The sequence below is a fragment of the Hyla sarda genome, chromosome 13 (genome assembly GCF_029499605.1).
Source record: "Hyla sarda isolate aHylSar1 chromosome 13, aHylSar1.hap1, whole genome shotgun sequence".
Classification (NCBI taxonomy): Eukaryota; Metazoa; Chordata; class Amphibia; order Anura; family Hylidae; genus Hyla; species Hyla sarda.
In genome coordinates this window covers 25,752,112-25,771,034 of record NC_079201.1, presented here as the reverse complement: position 1 = coordinate 25,771,034, position 18,923 = coordinate 25,752,112, and the positions used below count along the sequence as shown (strand labels likewise).

Sequence of the window (18,923 nt, the reverse complement as noted above, 5' to 3'; positions counted from 1 at the left end):
TTCAGGGTGTTGGGTTTGAGACCTTTCTCAAACCCTTCTTGTAGAAAGAGTAGAAGTGTTGACGTTTCCGAAGGAACCATGTTCTTTCTTGAACACCAGTTTGAATAAAGCCTCCATACCCGTAAGTATGCCGTCATGGTAGTTGGTTTCCTTGAGGCCAACAGTGTATTAATGATATTGCTTGCAAACCCCTGAACACCTAGACTCTGGCGTTCAAGCTCCATGCCGCCAAGTTCAGGCTGCCTGGGTCTGGATGGAGGAGACCCCCTTGTATCAGGAGATCCTTGACCACTGGAAGATACAAGTAATTTCCTCTCGATATCCCCCACACAAGTTGAAACCATACCCTTCGAGGCCAGAAGGGCAGGATTACAATTGCTTGGACTTGCTCGTCTAGAATCTTCCTGAGCATCCACGGGATCTGAGGTAGGGGAGGAAAGGCGTAGACAAATATCCCCTGCATCCACTGCTAAGGGGTTTCCTGCTCGGGATAGCGAGCAGAATTGTGGTAGCTTCTTGTTGTCCTGGGAGGCAAACACATCCAGCGTCGGGCGACCTCATTTGTTCACTATCATGGAGAATATTTTGGGATTGAGACCACATTCACTGGGCACTATCTGACGTCTGCTCAACCAATCGTCTTTTGAATTCAAAGTTCCTCTTATGTGGATGGCTGAGATGGATAGAAGATGCCCACTCCATCATCTCTGCGCAAAGCTTCTGCAGAGTCTTGCATCTGGTCCCCCCCTGCTTGTTTATGTAAAAGACAGAAGGGAGGTTGTCCGACTGGACTTGTACATGGTGACCTACTAAGATGGCTTTGAAATGTTTCAATGCCAGAAGAATAGTACAGGAGCAGGTTGCGGGAGATCCCACACGGGGATTTATCCCAGAAAAAACCTCGGCATGTGAAAGCGCTTCTCCGTTGCAAAAAATAAGGTTGCTGGAAACTTCTTGGATAAGAAGGGGGGATTTATTGACGGTTGGGTTTACAGAAATAAAGAACACAAAAAGTAAAAAATAGAAAATAAAAAAATATAAAGCATAAAGCAAACAGGATTGGACTGATGGCTTTCAACTCCTTGTAGTTCGATGACTTGCCCCCCAGTCTGTGATTCGCAGGCTTCTGAACCCATCTGTCCTTGACATGGGCACCCCAACTGGAGGCGGAGGCATCCGTAGTGAGGACTTCCGGTTGGGGATAGAACAGACTTTTGCCTTGGCGAAACCGTAGGGGTTTTAGCCACCACCTGGGTAGAAAGATCTTCATATCCAGAGATACTTGTGACTTGTCCCATTTGCTCAAAACATGCGACTGTAGTTTTCTGATATGAGACTTTGCCCATTGTACCGCGTCTATTGATGACGTCAGTAGACCCAAGATCTTCATAGCCTGACGAATCGTACAGGATTGAAGGGTTAGGAAGAATCGTAGATTCTGGGAGATGTTTGATACTCTCTCTTCCGTCAGAAAAATCTTAATCAGATCCGAGTCTATTATGAATCCTAGGTATGAAATTCTCCTTGATGGAATTAAACTTGATTTTCTTAGGTTTATAAGAAAACCATGATCTCTGAGTACCTCCATTGTCGTCTGAAGATGGGTGTTCAAGAGACATCCCGATTGGGTTTTGATTAGCCAATCGTCTAGGTAAGGCGTTATGTGGATACCTAACAACCGGAGATGGGCCACCAGGACAACGACCACCTTGGTGAAGACCCTTGGCACTGACGTAATCCCGAAGGGAATACAAGTAAATTGGAGGTGTTGAACTTGACCATGAGTTCTCACTGCTATCCGCAGAAATCTCTGATGGGATGGACGTACTGGAATGTGGAGATAGGCATCCTGGAGAGCCAGTGACGCCATGTAATCCCCTTGCTGGATGTCCAGAACTGCAGATCTTATCGACTCCATTTTTAATTTTCTTTTTATGAAGAATTTGTTTAGATCGGACAAATCTATGACCAGCCTCCAGTCTCCTCCGGCTTTTCGTACAGCAAAGATTAGTGAATAATACCCTGTCCCTCTCTCTTGCTCTGGGACTTCTTCCAGGGCTCTTTTGTGAATAAATTGCTGAACCAGGGTTTTGACTATAGTGGAGACCCGGTTGATCATGAACCTGTCCGGCGGTATCTCTAGCAATTCCAGGGTGTAGTCATTTCTTATTGTGTCCGATACCCAGGCATCTGAGGATGTGCGGGACCAGATGTCCGCAAAGGCTTGAAGCCTTGCTCCCACTGGATGCTGATGTAGTCTGGCGTCATTGGTTTTTATCTTGACGCACGAACGGCTTCTTCTTCGATGCCGTCGGGTCCTGTTTCTTATTATACTGGCGTCTCGAGCCTGATGGACGAAAATTCCCCCGTCTTCTGAGGGGGCTCAAATAACGGCCTCTTCTTCCCGATCCTCCATATCCTTCCTCTCCATAGGAGCCGATAATAGAGTTGACTCCTCCGATGGAAAGATGGTATTTTTTGCTAAACGTGCAGCCGCTAAATCCCCTTTTGGGGGGTTTTCCCAATCCTCATAAGCTGTTGGAGACAATCTGTAGGTAGAGCATAGTCTCGCCCCAGGATCGGTCTTTCTTTCTGGTTTCGACCAATCTTTACGAAACCAGTCCTTTAGGACTGGATGTGAAGGGAGCATCCTATCCTTGGAAGGTGGAAAGTAATATAGCTGGTCTCTTTGTGATTTAGAAGAGACATCTTCAGAGCTTTCCAGGACATTCTTGACCGCATGGAGCAGCCCATGCACTTTTTCTTTATCTAACAGGTAGAGGTCCTCCGACACCTCCCCTTCAGGCATCTCTTCATCCGTCCATTCTGAACTACTAGTTCCATTAGAGCTGGAAGATGAAGACAAAACCGGTGACGACTCTTTATGAGAAGTCTTGCACTTTTTCTCTATCATAGATGCTTTAACCTCTGAGAAGGTGGAACATAGTTCCTCCTTTAACCATCCAAGAAAGTCTTTGGGCTTCATAGGAGTAGAGGCACATGGAGGTGTTAAACAATCAGAGCAAATATCTCCCTCCCAGTCATCAGGCAACGGTTGCATACACTTGGTGCAATCTCTATGTCTTGACTTTCTTGATCTCTTTTTCCCAGACATCTAGGAAAGAGAGATAAAGAGAAAGAGGGGGAAATAAATAAACCTACAATTTATTAAAACAATAACATGAGGGATCAGGTTTTCCTTACCTCTGCCAAACTGAAAGGTCTGCTGCCTCAGAGGAGCGCAGCCTTCAACTGGCAGAGGCCTCCATTTATTGACTATACCTAGCACACCTGCTCAGAATGCACTAAACTGCATGTGCAGGTGTGCCAGATAAATCATTAGCATCGTGCCCGGGATAATATTGAGTGCACATGCGCACATTACAGTCCACACTGCGGCTGCGACGGTTGCCTGCCGGACGCGCACGTTTGAGAATGCGCACATGCCCCAGAAAATACAGTCGCACAGTACGGCCGGAGTCACTATCACTGCGCTCGTCAGCGCCTGTGCACCCGGCACCCAGAGCCGCGCTTTCCTTCACAGAATCGCGCGCAGACGCTGCCGACAAGGATTGTCCTCAGCTATGGACCGGAACCCCGGACCATGTGCGGGAGGATCCTGCTCACTCTGCTCCGTCGGTCACATACCTGGTAGCTGGACTACCGATTCAGCCTGCTCCATATCAGGTACTGGGCACACGTGAGGGAGTTGGAGAACTAGGAAGCACCTAGTACACAAGCTCCATATTCATCCCAGGGACCCCAGGAGCATAGGGTTTGGGACCTTGCATCCTGCAACATTCCTCTTCTCTTGTAGAAGAATAAAAATGCAAGTGTACTCTGTCTTATTAGGAACTGTATATCTCAGGTCAGGGGATCATGTGACTGTTTGATTAATTAATTAATTAATTAATTAATTATGTAATTACCTTGTTTTCTGCATTATGTGTACTGCTACATAGGTTCTTCTATTTTCTCTAGTCAGAAGTAGTTTAACCATTGTGTGCCGCCGTAGGACGAACAGGAAATGGTATTATTACATGGCATCTGACATGGGCCAGAAGAGGGACTCCAAGTGAAGTCACTCCATTTAATATGTCCATATCTTCCAAAATGGTATCTAGACAAGACTTTATAAGAAATGAGAAAGCCCTTTAAAAAAGTAAATTTTGTTATTTTCTCTGATATTTTTTTCTAATTTGATCAGTTGTTTGAAAAGGACATAGATCAAATGTGCTGTAGCCTCCTCTATGCTTACAGCTGAAAGTTTTTGCAAGTGTGATACTGTTTGAAGTAGTAATGCAAGGTTTTTCAGCTCTGTCTTGTTTACTTAAAGGAGTACTTCAGTGAAAATTAACGTTTCCCCTATCCACAGGATAGGAGATGAGTAGCTATACGCGGGGAAAACAAATGCAGGGGGCCCCCCACTATCTCCGGGACAGGACCCCGGCACTTACAGTGAGGAGCATGTGTCGTATCGGTAGACGGCATGTGCTCTATTCATTTCTATTGGAGCGTTGATGATGCCCGAGAGCTTGGGTCTTTTCGGTGATCGCATACCAATAAATGGAGTGCGTGCTGACTCCCATCCCAGTGATCACAGGAAGCCCCAGCGGTCGGAACCCCTGCGATCAGCTACTTATTCCTTATCCTGTGGATAGGGGATGTTATTTTTCGCCGCAGATCATGTTTATGAAACCCCACTTATCTAAGGATAGGTTGAATAATAACTTTAAAGATATCAACTGTTCTGTTCCCTTTTAAACACAGTGATCTATTTAGTTGACCCAAGAAATTAAATTTTACTACAGTTGCCAGTCAAACATGATACACAGCCAAATCACATCTCCACTGAACCCTATACACAGTTTTTATGGTTCCACCAGTATATGGGTTCCTATTTACATTCTACTGATATCTAGAGCTGACTACTTTGCAGAAGGATGAGATAATGGGTTACAGTTACTGTATACCTGCATGAAAAGATTAAGATTATACATGAGTCTTTAGAGTTTTGTGAGAAGCTGCTCAGGTATCAGGTACATTTGCAGCTCCTAAAAAGAGTGAATACACTGTTAATCTGACAAAAAAATTAAATGCTTTTGTTCTCTTGCGTTCAGACTGAAGATAAAGCCATGCTTAGCTACAGTGTTTTAGTTGTGTATTTATAGGGACGCTCTGGGATTTTGCCTTTTGTTCTTCATATTCAGGATGTTTGAATTGTAGAAACCTTAGAAGGTCTGGCTGTAAGAGTCTTACACAAACGAAACCCATACCTCTAGGACGTGTAATGCAAAATTGTCCATTGTCCTTGCTTTGAAGTCATTTGATTCCAGTGTTGTTCACATGTAGGATGACACAACCCAAAACTTCAGGAAACTATTGGGAACGTGGGTGACATTTCCTGACCTTGCATAGTCTCCGCTGTTGAAAAAAGGCTATTGAACCTTTCCACTGGGCCAGCTCTCCAAAGGGAAGCAGCGGAGGAATTCACGCTCTCTTCTCTGTTTCTGGGCATTATTTCAGGTTTGAATGGAAGCTGCCAAGCTATTATTCTGTTGCTACTGAAATAAAATAAGGTGGACAAAGAGAATAGCAGCAGAAAGGAGGGAGAGCGGAGCTGGCTGCCCTCTAAACAGGTGTAGCCAAGATGGCTGCCACTTTCCCACACGTATCACTAAAGCTTCCAAATGGCCTCCAATGATATGGCATTATGTCGCTTGGGACTGAATGTCTGCCAGGAGAAAGAAGGAAAGCTAAAAAAGCCCACACTTGTTGATGCATGGTGGGGGCTGTTTTCGCGTTCCTTTTCATATTAGCCCAACTGCTTGTGCTATCATCTCAGGGTCACATAAGAAAACAAGTCTTCACAATGGGCTTACCAAAATCATGTATTATTGTCTTATTACTATGACCTCAGGAGCAGTAAAATAGTAACATAGTTTATAAGGTTGAAAAAAGACAGGAGTCACACAAGTTCAACCTAAAATCCTACTGTGTTGATCCAGATAAAGGCAAAATGGTCCCTTGCCATGGTTACTGGCCTAGGTATAAAAAGATCACTAGAATGATCTTTGTATTGTCCATTCATATATTTGTACATTGTGATCAAATCTCCCCTAAGATGTCTTTTCTTCAAACTAAATGACCCCAAGCTTGATAACCTTTCTTGGTGCTGTAATCCTGCCATACCATTATACAAGTACACAGATATATATTATAATTATACAAAATATACAATTATCTTTGTTGCCTTCTCCAATTCTGCCATGTCCTTCTTATATACAGGTGCCCAAAATTGGACACAATACTCCATATGCGGTCTGACTAATGATTTATACAGAGGCAAAACTATGTCCCTGTCACAAGCCACGCCAGCAACTGCTAGGCACTGATCACTAAAGTTAAAAGAGTAGTCTAGTGAAAAATAACTTATCCCCTATACAAGAATAGGGGATACGTTATAGATTGGGGGGGTCCGAGCGCTGGGACCCCCGCGATCTCCTGTATCTGGGATCTCCTGTCGCTGGGACCCCCCTGCGATCTCCATGTATCTCTATGGGGTACATGGAGGGATGGAGGGGCATGTTGGCCGGCGCTCCTTGCAGGGTCAGCACGCCCCCTTCCAGCCGACTGCTGGGACCTCATGCAGGAGATCGCAGGAGGTCCCAGCGATCGAACCCCCTGCGATCTATAATTTATCCCCTATCCTTGGATTGGGGATCAGTAATTTTTTGCCTGACAACTCTTTTAAGGTTACTTTCCACCCCAAATCCTTTTCAGTACAAGTTTTACCTAATGCCTTATTATTTTGCACATAATTTCACAATTAGTTTTTACGGGCCAAGTGCATAACCTTACATTTATCCACATTAAACTTCATTTGCCATGTCTGTGCCCAAGCCTATAGCTTCCACAGATCCCTCTGTAATATTGTATTATCCTCCTTTGTGGTGATCACCTTACCCAGTTTAGTGTCATCTGCAAACATTGAAACTCCACCCTGTAATCCCTATACAAGGTCATTTATATACATATTGAAAAGAAGTGAATCCAGTATTGATCCCTGTGGTACCCCGCAAGTAACTGTGACCGTACCAGAGTAAATTCCATTGACACTACCCCTCTGCTTCCTGTCACTGAGCCATTTGCTAACCCATTTACGTATATCCTCCCTTAACCCAGCATCCTAATTTTATGTAACTTTTGTGTGGCACAGTATCAAATGCCTTAGAAAAGTCCAGACATACAACATCCACAGCTTCACCCTGATAGAGCTGATCAGATTAGTCCGACAGGATCGATCCTGCATAAACCCATGCTGGCAGTGTGTAAGAAGGCTATGTTCATTAAAATATTCCAAATTAGCATCCCTCAGAAACCCCTCAAAAATCTTACCCACAACTGATGTTAAATTTACAGGCCTATAGTTCCCATGATCCCTTTTTGACCCCTTTTTGAATATTGGTACCACATTTACTAAGCTCCAGTTCTGTGGAACAATCCCTATCATTATAGACTCTTTTAACCCTTTAAGGATCAAGCTAATTAATCCTGTACGCCCCTGTAGTTTTGGAAAACTGCCACTGCAGTTTTTGAGCCAAAGCCAGAAGTGTATTCAAAAGGAATGGGAAATATAAAGGAAGGACTTATACTTCTCCTCCCTTATGGATCCACTTCTGACTTTGGCTTAAAAACTGCAGTGGCCGTATTCCAAAAACTGGAAATTTGAAAAGAACTTTTTTTTTTATGTGCTAAGCAAGGTTTGCAGGTGGTAGAACCTAGGAAACTCCCCCGAATGACCCGATTTTAAAAACTAGACCCCATAAGGTATTCAACAGGGGGGAAGAGAGAGTCAGTTGAAAAAAAAATTAATTTTCTTTTTTTTTCCACAAATGCATCATTTGTGGGACATATCTCTCTCACACAGATCCGAACTCCTTCACATACACTGACAGGAGTGAAGGAGATCAGAGCTGCAGCAGGAGAGCTGCTTGCGCACTGTGAATGGAACACTGTCATTGGTCTGATAAGACGACCAATCTTAACTATCGTGCGGCGGGGACTCCTCTGATTGGTCCTTGCCCCGCGAGCAGTGACCCTCCGCTGTTTAGGAGTTATACAGTTGGAAGCAAGGACAAGTATAGACGTCCAGGTGCCGGAACAGCTGGCCAACCTGGACGTCTATACTCGTCCATGGTTGTTATCGGGTTAAAGGAATAATGGCCTGTCTAGAACGGTACTGTCTACATGGCAAACAGGTGAGATTTGCCTGAGTATTTACATCATCACTTACCCCTTGGATTTTCCTGTGTAAATACAGTAGCCAAATTGATGTTCTCCTATTTCTAACACATTCATTCCTGTAGGGTATATGTCTTTCACAAGATCGATTCAGGATTTTCCTAAAAATGTCCTATTTAGCTTGGTTACTTTTATTACTGAGGGCACGTGTCAATCTATGTCACTCAGGTCTTCTGTTAGTTGGTGAAAATTGGCCTTCCTGAAATGTAATGTTTTTTTAGCCCCACTAGTAGGCATCCTCTTATAGAATAAATTAAAACTTTTTATGCTGTAGTCAATATTACCAAGATGAACCCCTACCTCTACTTCAGATACTATGTCTGGCCTATTGGTTAGTATAAGGTCCAGAAGTGACCCCCCCCCCCCCCTTGTTGGGTCCTGCACTAGTTAGAAACGGTCCTTTATTATTGCCATAAACATGTTTCCCTTGCTAGACCTACAGGTTTCAGACTTCCAGTCTATATCTGGGTAAAGTTCCCCATAATAATGACTAATGACCTCACCTTTCTTTGCTGTCCCATCTATTTGTCTTACTGTGGTGCGAAGAATGTGTATCATGGAGAAATTCCAATTAAGTTGTGAACACTCTAAGAGATTAAGTTTGTTCATGTGGTAAGGGTCACATGCTCAAGCAAAGTTTAGTCTAAATTAGTAATAGTTATTTTCCTAACTTTTGTATGCTCTTTCAGGTGCCTTTGATACTTTATCATATAACTTCTATATAAAAGTGTATTGGGAGAGCTGGATAGGAAAATGCTGAAAGACACATTCTTTTAACAGATACATGGACCAGTCCAGCATCTCAACATGCTAAATTGCGGTAACTTGAACTATTCCAATGAGAATGATGGTATCAGTTCTAGCATCAATTTCCCTCCAGCATTTTACATCATACCAGGGGAAAAATGTTGCTGAACCAACGTATATTTGAGAATGAGCATGGAGACAAAGCATTGTAAATGTTGGAATTCTGATCTCCCCCCCCCCCCCCCTCTACTTCTTCCTTCAGTCAGGCCCTAAAAGAAATTGCATTAGTCCATCCTTCCAAAATTAGCAGATTTGGTCAATTTTTATAAAACCCTGTGGCTCACTGGACACCACTATTGCCTTAGGGTTCTGAGTTTGAACACAACCTTGGACAATACATGTACAGAGTATGATCTTACCATGGTTGCAGGGGTTTTCTATGGGTACACAGACTATTCCCACCCAACAAAAACATACTAAATTAGCCCTAGTATATGTGCGAGATAAGGATATTAGTGTGGAAATGGAGACTAATTGATGTGGCAGTGTATATTGGCAACCGTATATGCAACATAAATACATAAATCATGTTTCAGTACTCAATGCCGAGCAAAGATTTTCAGTACCAAATGCAGCTATGCTACACTTGTATTACATTTCTTATAAAGGCACTGCTGCTATTCTTTGTACCCTTTCTTACTCTGCTTTGCTATGACCTCTTTTTGTTTTGTTGGCCATTCGGGAGTGAAATAAAAGGCAATTAAAAAAAAGCTGCACGTCTGCACCTTTTTAACAGGTACTGATACACAATAAAGCAGGTTTATTTTATGTGCTCAACAAGATTGTTGCCATAATTAGCTTTTTCTATATATTTCTTAAGCCTTTTAACCAATGCATTGAGGACTCTGCACCCGGATTGTGGGGACCTGTCAAAAAGTGATGAATTATTCCAATTTTACCTTGTCTCACTTGTTTGGAAAAATACATTGTATGCATAACATGGTACCCATGCATTGCAATATACAAGGAAAAAAACCTAGAAGAGTGATAATTCATAGAAATTGTTTACATTTCTACATAAGGCATAGTTGTTTCTGTTTTTTTTTAACCTTTTAAGGACCAGGGACACTTTATGACCCCTCTATGATCCAGTGCTTATAGCTACTTCACTGTCCCCTGCTTTGCTATGCCTTTTTGTAGGAGTCATTTAGTGATAAATATAAGTGTGCTTCCTATTTAATTTTACATGAAACATAGGTTGCTTTTCTTTAATAATGCTTACTAACTGAATATTATCACCATATATAAGTTGGCAAATGTACAGTGGGTTACTTTTACAAAGAAACAAAAAATACATGCTTATTTGTCGGCACAGCAAAGGTTTGTGCGTGGAGATTATAATGACACAGAGCCTCTCAATGTGATGTTACGAATTTTACCATATATATCACATGGCAATTAATTATATATAGTAAAATCTTCCTCTCCATGCCCAGGACAAGTTCCTGTCGGACGTGATGTTGAGGATATGCAGTTCAAAAGGTGTCCACCGCTGACCCATAAGTAGTGCCATGGGCAGGAGCCATCCTCTGCTAGTCTAGTCTACTCGGGCTGTAATCACGCCCACCCAGTGTGACTGACAGTTCGTATCACCGCTCTGCACGGTGCTGTTAATCTAGTGACACTTTACAAGAAGACACTAAAATAAATTAAAAAACTAAATGAATAAATAAACTAGAAATGGTTTTATTTTCTTCTTTTTAAATCTTGCATTTCCTTTCACAGTCTCCCATTACCTACATTAATGTTGACAACAGAAACATTTAGTTTGACATGACAGATGTCTATATTAGGTGATCTTGCATTTTTCTAGAGAAACAGTTGTAGTGCCTACTAATAGGTATTCACTGTAATAACAAAATAAGGCTAAAAAATACAGACTAAAATCCAGAACTTTGGAGTCGACCTATTGCAATTCATTTTACATTTTTTAAATTGTTATCTATATTAAACCAGTTATACCAATAAGTCCTCAGGGATAGTTGAAAAGCAGAAATGACATCTGGAGTAAGCACAAGGGTTAATGCTATGCCTCAGAGCAGCACCATGTTCTTGCTCGTGTGGTTTATGACGATGATATGCACTTTCATTAATCAGTGGGATTCTGAAACTTCATGTTCAGCTTCCCACGTGGAAAAATAGACTTAAAAAAGAGCACAATCCAGATAGTTTTACATGGAAATCATTTCTGAAACTTTTCCAGAGGCCAAAAGTGTGAAACAAAAACAAGCGCAGAGAATGGTGTTTTTAGCTAGTAATTCCTTCTGTTTTAGTGGCCAGATGCTGGGAAATGTCTTAAATATTTCTTTGCCTTTCCATTTAGATGTCTTCAGAGCTCCTTGTTCGTGAGCCGTAACCTATTCAAGGACAGTTTAGAACCTCAAGGTTCAACCTCAATGAACAAGTAACACTTCATGTCACAAGGAACTAAGGAACTGTGGAGATCATTGTCTTGAGGTATGAGAAGATCTTGATGTTCACCAAAATGTGGACTGTCTAGGCTGCAATCCATTTGATGCTGACTGAACTGAGAGGCAGAAGATGGATTGCACCATCAACCCTTGCAAAGAGATATGGACTGCTGCAGAAGAATTGCTGGAATAGGCATGGATTTACAGTGGTAGTATTGGCATGGTCATAAATGGAGACAGGGGATGTCACTAGGGGATCAATCAGAATGCAACAGGAAGAGAATGAACCACTTACATAGTGTGGAGAAAACCAGACGTCAGAACCAGGAGTAGGTATTGGGCAAATAAATCAAAGAATTAAGCAACATTGTGGTTCAGAACAAAACCAAGATCAATATTAAACAGTAGAAAATAGCAATGTTCGGGAAAAAGACCCGGGAAAGGAATGTACCTTAACCACCATGCAGAGCGTAACAGAATGTTTTTCCTTTAAATAGGATGCCAGTCCCAACTTTAATATCAGGCATGCTGACAGCTTGACACTGCTATGCATCCAGATCAGACTGAACTAGCATAGCTGTAGAGTAAGAATGAGAGAGGAGGTGCAAGTGAAGGTTGGCAACATGAGCCATGCCTGCCCGCTGGAAAATGGTGCAGAAACCAGGCAAGGTTAGTAACACTTGGCATTGGTAGAGATGGCATACATCCAGACATCCATGGTTGACTATATAAAATATAATGGCTATCTGCAATATTTTATAGGATGAATAGAGACAACAGATAAGTCCCTGTCTCTACTGGGGCTCACAATGTAATTTCCAAATGTAACTATCAGTATTAGGGATAAGCAAATCGAATTGGACAAATCCAAATTCATTATGAATTTCAGGAAAAATTTGATTCTTAACATTAAATTGCTTCATTAAACTCCATTTAGTGTGGTCCAGGCTCCAGGGCATCTAAAATGGCGGATCCACATGTGAGGACATGGGGCAAGGAATCCTGGGAAGACGGGAACAAGGGTAGGTGGGATAATCCTGAACACATGCAGCATGCAGCTTATCAGCAGCCAGCCACCCCTGTGATGTCACAGCCCTATATAATCGGTAGTCATCTTGAGGCCAGTCACTTCAGCCTTTTATTCTTTTATTGCAGAGAGATAGAGTGGGACAGACAGCAGTGTGTGTTGCACAGAAAAGCATTTTTCCAGCAGTGATTCACCTTCCAGTCACATTAGCGTTCTGTTGCACAGAAAGAGGGACAGACAGTAGTGTGTGTTGCACAGAAAAGCATTTTTACAGCAGCAATTCACCACCCAGTCACTACAGCATTCTATTACAGAGAGGGACAGAGAGCAATATGTTGCACAGAACAGCAGCAATTCACCTCAAGCCCAAATGCTGCCTAGAAGCACTGATAGGGAAGGGACTGACAGAGAAAGTGCAATGGTGCAGTACACCGTGACTATGTGCTGCAGCACTGGTATGTACTACTGGTGTTGTACACAAATACTTTTTTAAGCGTACTGGAGCGCATTGTCCTCCCCTCATAAGTGCATTCCACATACGTACATCTAAGTGGTGTACTATTTTGTTCCTGTTAAAGTCTTAAGGGCCTAAATACTGTGAAAGGGCAGCCAAAAGTACACAACGGCTGGTGTTGTACACAAATACTGTTTTAAGCGTAGTGGAGTGTATTGTACTCCCCTCATACAGGCACTAAGTATGTCAGGCAGAGAATTGCCAGGATGTGCACAGAGGAGTGGCAGAGGCCTAAATTCATAGGCAGAGGTCGCAGGAGACTAGGGTCGAGTGGCAGCAGGAGTCGCAGCGAGAGGCCTGAGCTCCCGGTATCAGCTAGCGGGCGTGTCTCGAACAGCAACCCATCTGCCGTCATCGATTGGTTAATACGGTCATCCATTTTATCACAAGTGACATCTGATACCCCAAGTCCACAGTCGGTGGGTTCCTCAGACACAACCTCAGTTGACATGGCCCGGGAGCAGTCCCTGTCCTCCTATTGCCTCTGTCCTATGCTGTTCCCTCCCCCAGAGAAGTATGTTATTCTCTGGGTTCAGCTCCACAATTTATTGAGGACAATCTAGAGAACAGTTAGCAGCTACTGCCCAGCCAAGAAGTGGAGGAGACATCTACTGCTTCCTCTGCTAGGCGGGCAAGTAGTGATGAGAGTGACGTGGGAGGTGGTGTTGAGAGCGTTCAGGCTCCTGAAGCAGACACTGTTGAGGAACCTGAGGAGGATATCAGTGACGTACAGACACAACTTGATGATGATGAAGCCGATCGCACTTGGGAGCCGGGTGCAGAAGGGGCTTCATCATCATCAGGAGAAGAGGATTGCAGATTGCCCGTGAGGCAGCAGCTGAGTCAGCAAGGTGGTAGCATGGTTGTCAGTCAGCATGGTGATAGAAGGGCAAAGTCTGGAGCCAAACGTGTCCACAGTAGACCACCTGCTTCACGGCAGCCTACCTTCCCGGGAGGTATAGAAACACGGATTCCTGGAGTCGGCGGCAGTAGCAGTCAATTAGTGCGGACTGATGGTGGGAAAATCAGCTACTCAGCGGTGTGGCAGTTTTTCATCAAGCATCCGGAGGAGGTTAACATGGCCACATGCAAGATGTGTCGGCAGAAGGTGAAGCGTGGCTAGGGTCCCAATGTTACCACCATAGCCCTGCGTCAACATATGCAGCGTCACCATAAAGCGGCCTGGGAGAACCATGGCTCCGATGTGGTGGTCCAGCCTGCTGCATCACCCAGTGGCACGCCACTCCTTGTTTCAGCCAGCCAAGGCTCCACCACCGCAGCCGAAGGGAGCTGTGTGTCAAACCCATCTTCTGTCGCTCCAGATGCTCCTGCTCCTCTTACTTTGAGTCAATCATTCCGCCAGCAATCCATAGGCGAAGCCATGTCCCAGAGACAACAGTATGTGGCCAGTCCAATGGCACAGAAGCTGAATGTGCTCCTGTCCATGTTGCTGGTGCTGCAGTCCATCCCTTTTCAAGTGGTGGACTCTGCACCTTTCAGAGAACTGATGGCTTGTCATGAGCTGAGGTGGAGAGTCCCAAGCCATCATTTCTTTGCAAAGAAGGCAGTACCAGCCCTGCACAATTTTGCAAAACAGAAGGTGTGCCAGTCCTTGAGCTAGTCGGTGTGTACTAAAGTGCACGGCAGTGCCAATGTGTGGAGCTGCAACTATGGTCAGGGACAATACATGTCCTTTACGGCCCACTGGGTGAATGTGGTTCCTGCACACCACAACAGTAACTTGGACAGGTCAAGCTGCTTTCGCCTCTACGCTCTCAGGCCGTTAGTCCTGTGAGAGTGTGCGACTCCGCCTCCTCATCCTCCACCATGTCCTCAGCCTCCACTGCACGGACAAGTCTCAGTGCCCCTCCAGCATACCATGTGTGCAGGGCATGGCGGTGTCACGCTGTTCTTCCCATGGTTTGCCTTGGCGAACGGAGTCACACAGGGGGGAAGTGCTAAAAGTCATTCATGAAGAAATCGAATCATGGCTTACTCCACGAAAACTGGAAATGGGAACCATGGTGACCGACAAGGGGAAGAACATCTTGTTTGCACTGCGACAAGGAAGCCTGAGACATGCGCCCTGCATGGTTCACATGTTCAATCTGGTTGTCAAGTACTGATGTGATGCAGAGACCTCTTAAAGGTGGAAAGGAACAATGTATGGGCCATTGTAACCAGTGGGGTAAAAACCTTCTCCTGTAAGGCCCTACTCTCGCATTATTATTTCCCTTCTCGGCAAGTGATACTCGCCTTAAAAAGGCTGGCCCCATACAGGAACCTCTTCCTATTTCCCCCTAAAAACTCCATTTACCAGGATTTTTAGGTGGAAATAGAGAGTTTCTGGTATGAGGCTGCCCTTTTTAGGGTGAGTAACAATTGCCAAGAAGGTAATTAATAAGACGAGAGTAGGGCCTTACAGGAGAAGGTTTTTACCCCACTGGTTACAATGGCCCATACATTGTTCCTTTCCACCTTTAAGAGGTCTCTGAACCCCCACATGCTACAATGGACAATACGTTGGGATAATAGGTTGTTCCCTTCCACCTTTTCAAGGAAAGTGTTACTCATCTTAAAAAGTGTGTCCCCACACAGGAACCAATCTCTATTTCCACCTAAAAATCCTAAGAAATGGCAGTGTTTGTAGGTGGAAATAGGGAGAGGTTCCTGTGTGGGGCCGCCCTTTTTTGGGCGAGTAACACTTGCCAAGAAGGGAATAATGCGAGAGTATGGCCTTACAGGGGAAGTTTTTACCTACACCGGTTACAATGGACCAAACATTGTTCCCTTCCACCTTTTAGAGGTTTTTGCATCACATCAATACTTGGTGGTGTAGGTGGCACATGGTGTTTTTTGCACACCTTTACTTTTGTTTGTTAAAAAAAAATAATAATAATTTCGGTCCAAATATTTTATCCTAAGCATATTATTAAAAGTTATGTTTTACGTAATGCGTATCCTCAATACTTACTTGTGCACACTAACACTTTTACAAAAGAGACTGTTTTCTTCTGCCTACCTGCCTCAGCTACTATTCTGATCCTGCTACACACCTGATACCACACATCTGATGCACAGTTCTCCTTTTTTTCACCCACCTTACTAGTATTGCCACCCACTGCACCACTCTGTCACCGGTTAACCACACTGTTACCTGCTTCCACCTGCAGGCTGTCTCATTCTACCAGCATATGTTCTCCTCATGCTGATGCCAGCTCCAAACTGTCTCATACTGCCACCATATGTTCTCCTCATGCTGCTGCCACCTTCAGGCTGTCATTCAGCCACTATATAATCTCCTCATGCTGCCGCCACCTCCAGGCTGTGTCATTCAGTCCCTATATGGTCTCCTCATTCTACCGCCACCTCCAGGCTGTGTCATTCAGCCACTATATGGTCTCCTTATGCTTCCGCCACCTCCAGGCTGTCATTTAGCCACTATATGTTCTCCTCATTCTGCCCCCAACTCCAGGCTGTGTCATTTAGCCACTATATGGTATCCTCATGCTGCCACCAACTTCAGGCTGTGTCATTCAGCCACTATATGGCCTCCTCATGCTGCTGCCAACTCCAGGCTGTGTCATTCAGCCACTATATGGTCTCCTCATGCAACCGCCACCTCCACGCTGTGTCATTCAGCCACTATTTGGTCTCCTCATACTTCTGCCACCTCCAGGCTGTCTCATTCAGCCACTTTATGTTCTCCTTATGCTGCCGCCAACTCCAGGCGGTGTCATTAAGCCACTATATGGTCTCCTCATGCTGCCACCAACTCCAGGCTGTGTCATTCAGCCACTATATGTTCTCCTCATGCTGCTGCCACTTCCACGCTGGGTCATTCAGGCACTACATGGTCTCCTCATGCTGCCGCCACCTCCACGCTGTGTCATTTAGGCACTATATGGTCTCCTCATGCTTCTGCCACTCCCAGGCTGTGTCATTAAGCCACTATATGTTCTCCTCATGCTGCCGCAAACTCCATTCTGTGTCATTCAGCCACTATATGCTGCTGCCAACTCCAGGCTGTGTCATTCAGCCACTATATGTTCTCCTCATGCTACTTCCACCTCCACCCTTTGTCATTCAACCACTATATGGTCTCCTCATGCTGCCGCCACCACCTCCACGCTATGTCATTCAGCCACTATATGGTCTCCTCATGCCACCTTCAGGCTCTGTCATTGTGCTGCTATGCGACAGTGATTCTAATAGTGACGCCTCTGATCTGCATGTTATACTGAATAACAATATTATTTCACTAACTCAGCACACTCCCTATGCGTGTTACGGCAAGGCAAAGTGTTCTACACCCCTGCTTAGGCTCTCTGTAGGGCAGAAATAGCCGTTTTTAACAGCGATTCGCCGCAAATAAATTCGGACCGAAACTAGATTTTTGTGAAAATTCAGCGAATCGGCCGAATCCAGTTTTTAAAAAAATTCGCTCATCTCTAATCAGTATGTTTTTGGAGTGTGGGAAGAAACTGGAGTAGGCTGTGGAAACCCACACAAACACAGGCAAACCATACAAACTCCTTGCGGATGTTGTCCTTGGGGGGATTTGAACCCAGGACCCTGATGTTGAAAGGACACAGTGGGTGAATTTCTTTTTTTTTTTTTTATAAGACATGAAGAAAGATGCACACGTTACTGCATCAAATGGTTGACCTGTCTCCATATATTATCATGCACCAGTTATGGCCAACCAATGGATAAACATGCAACACATCTGGGTAATATTCCATACAGTTGACAGAGAAATCAAGGCAGCCAGCTTAGAAGCAGAAAACAGGTCATGGCATAAGGCTGATGTCACATAAGCACACTGGTGATATCACTCAGTCTCTGTTCTCATTCTTCCCCAGATAAACAAGTAAGGACACTTAAGCTCGGGAGTATAGAAGTTGTAATAATGATGCATGAGGCTTCTTTACAGCATAATTGTTCCCATGTGACACGAGGGGATTGTTACATTGTCATTTCCATCTATCAGCAGAGCAGCAACTAACAAATAATCCAGCCAGAACTTTACTAGCTGTAGCTGCAAAAACATGAACATGATGAATGCTCGAGCATCACCATGAAAGTAGACTGAAGCTAAACTTGATGGGGGGAAAACAGGATGCAAATTGGTACTACAACTATTACATGCAATAGTACAGATGTGTTTTAGTCCATGAAATGTAAATCTATGGGACTTTTGGCAATTCTATAGCACACTCGCTTTAGCAATTCTACAACTATAAGCTCTTAATATAAAATATCTCTCCAGCAATTAGTTGTGATATGAAGGAGGACATTTCTCTGCAGTGCCACCATAGGGGAACTGAAGCATACACATTTCTTACTGAAATTAAAGGGTTTCTCTCTGTATGCTTGGTCCTCCAAAGCACAGGACTGTAGTTGTAGGTGTTCTTTAAGCTTGCACAAGCCCTGGTGAGTGGATCTTTGTTCTGGCTCATAAAGTGGTCTCCTTAGTAGGGGAACCCTCACTGAATTGTCCATGTGCTGTTCATTAGACAATCCCTATCATTGTGAAAATAGACAGGGGTCCAAGCTCATAGGGGGAGATTTATCAAAACCTATCCAGAGAAAAAGTTGCTGAGTTGCCCATAGCAACCAATCAGATTGCTTCTTTCATTTTTTAGAGGCCTTTTCAGAAATCAAACAATCGATCTGATTGGTTGCTATGGGCAACTCAGCAACTTTTTCTCTGGAGAGGTTTTAATAAATCTCCCCCATAGTCTTTATGAAGCCTCTCTATGTGGTCTCTGAAACATGTCTCTATAGGAAGAGTCAGTTTGTAGAAGATTTTTATGTTCAACACATAGAGTTTGCATAGAATGGTAACAAAATTACA

General features: G+C 44.0%; 1 protein-coding gene across 39 annotated transcripts in view; it reads right to left on the bottom strand.

Annotated features, from left to right (window-relative positions):
* LOC130297737 (general transcription factor II-I repeat domain-containing protein 2-like) overlaps positions 1–18,923 on the bottom strand; it is a 1,987,867-nt gene that overhangs the window by 716,129 nt on the left and 1,252,815 nt on the right. The gene's annotated exons all lie outside the window — the stretch shown is intronic.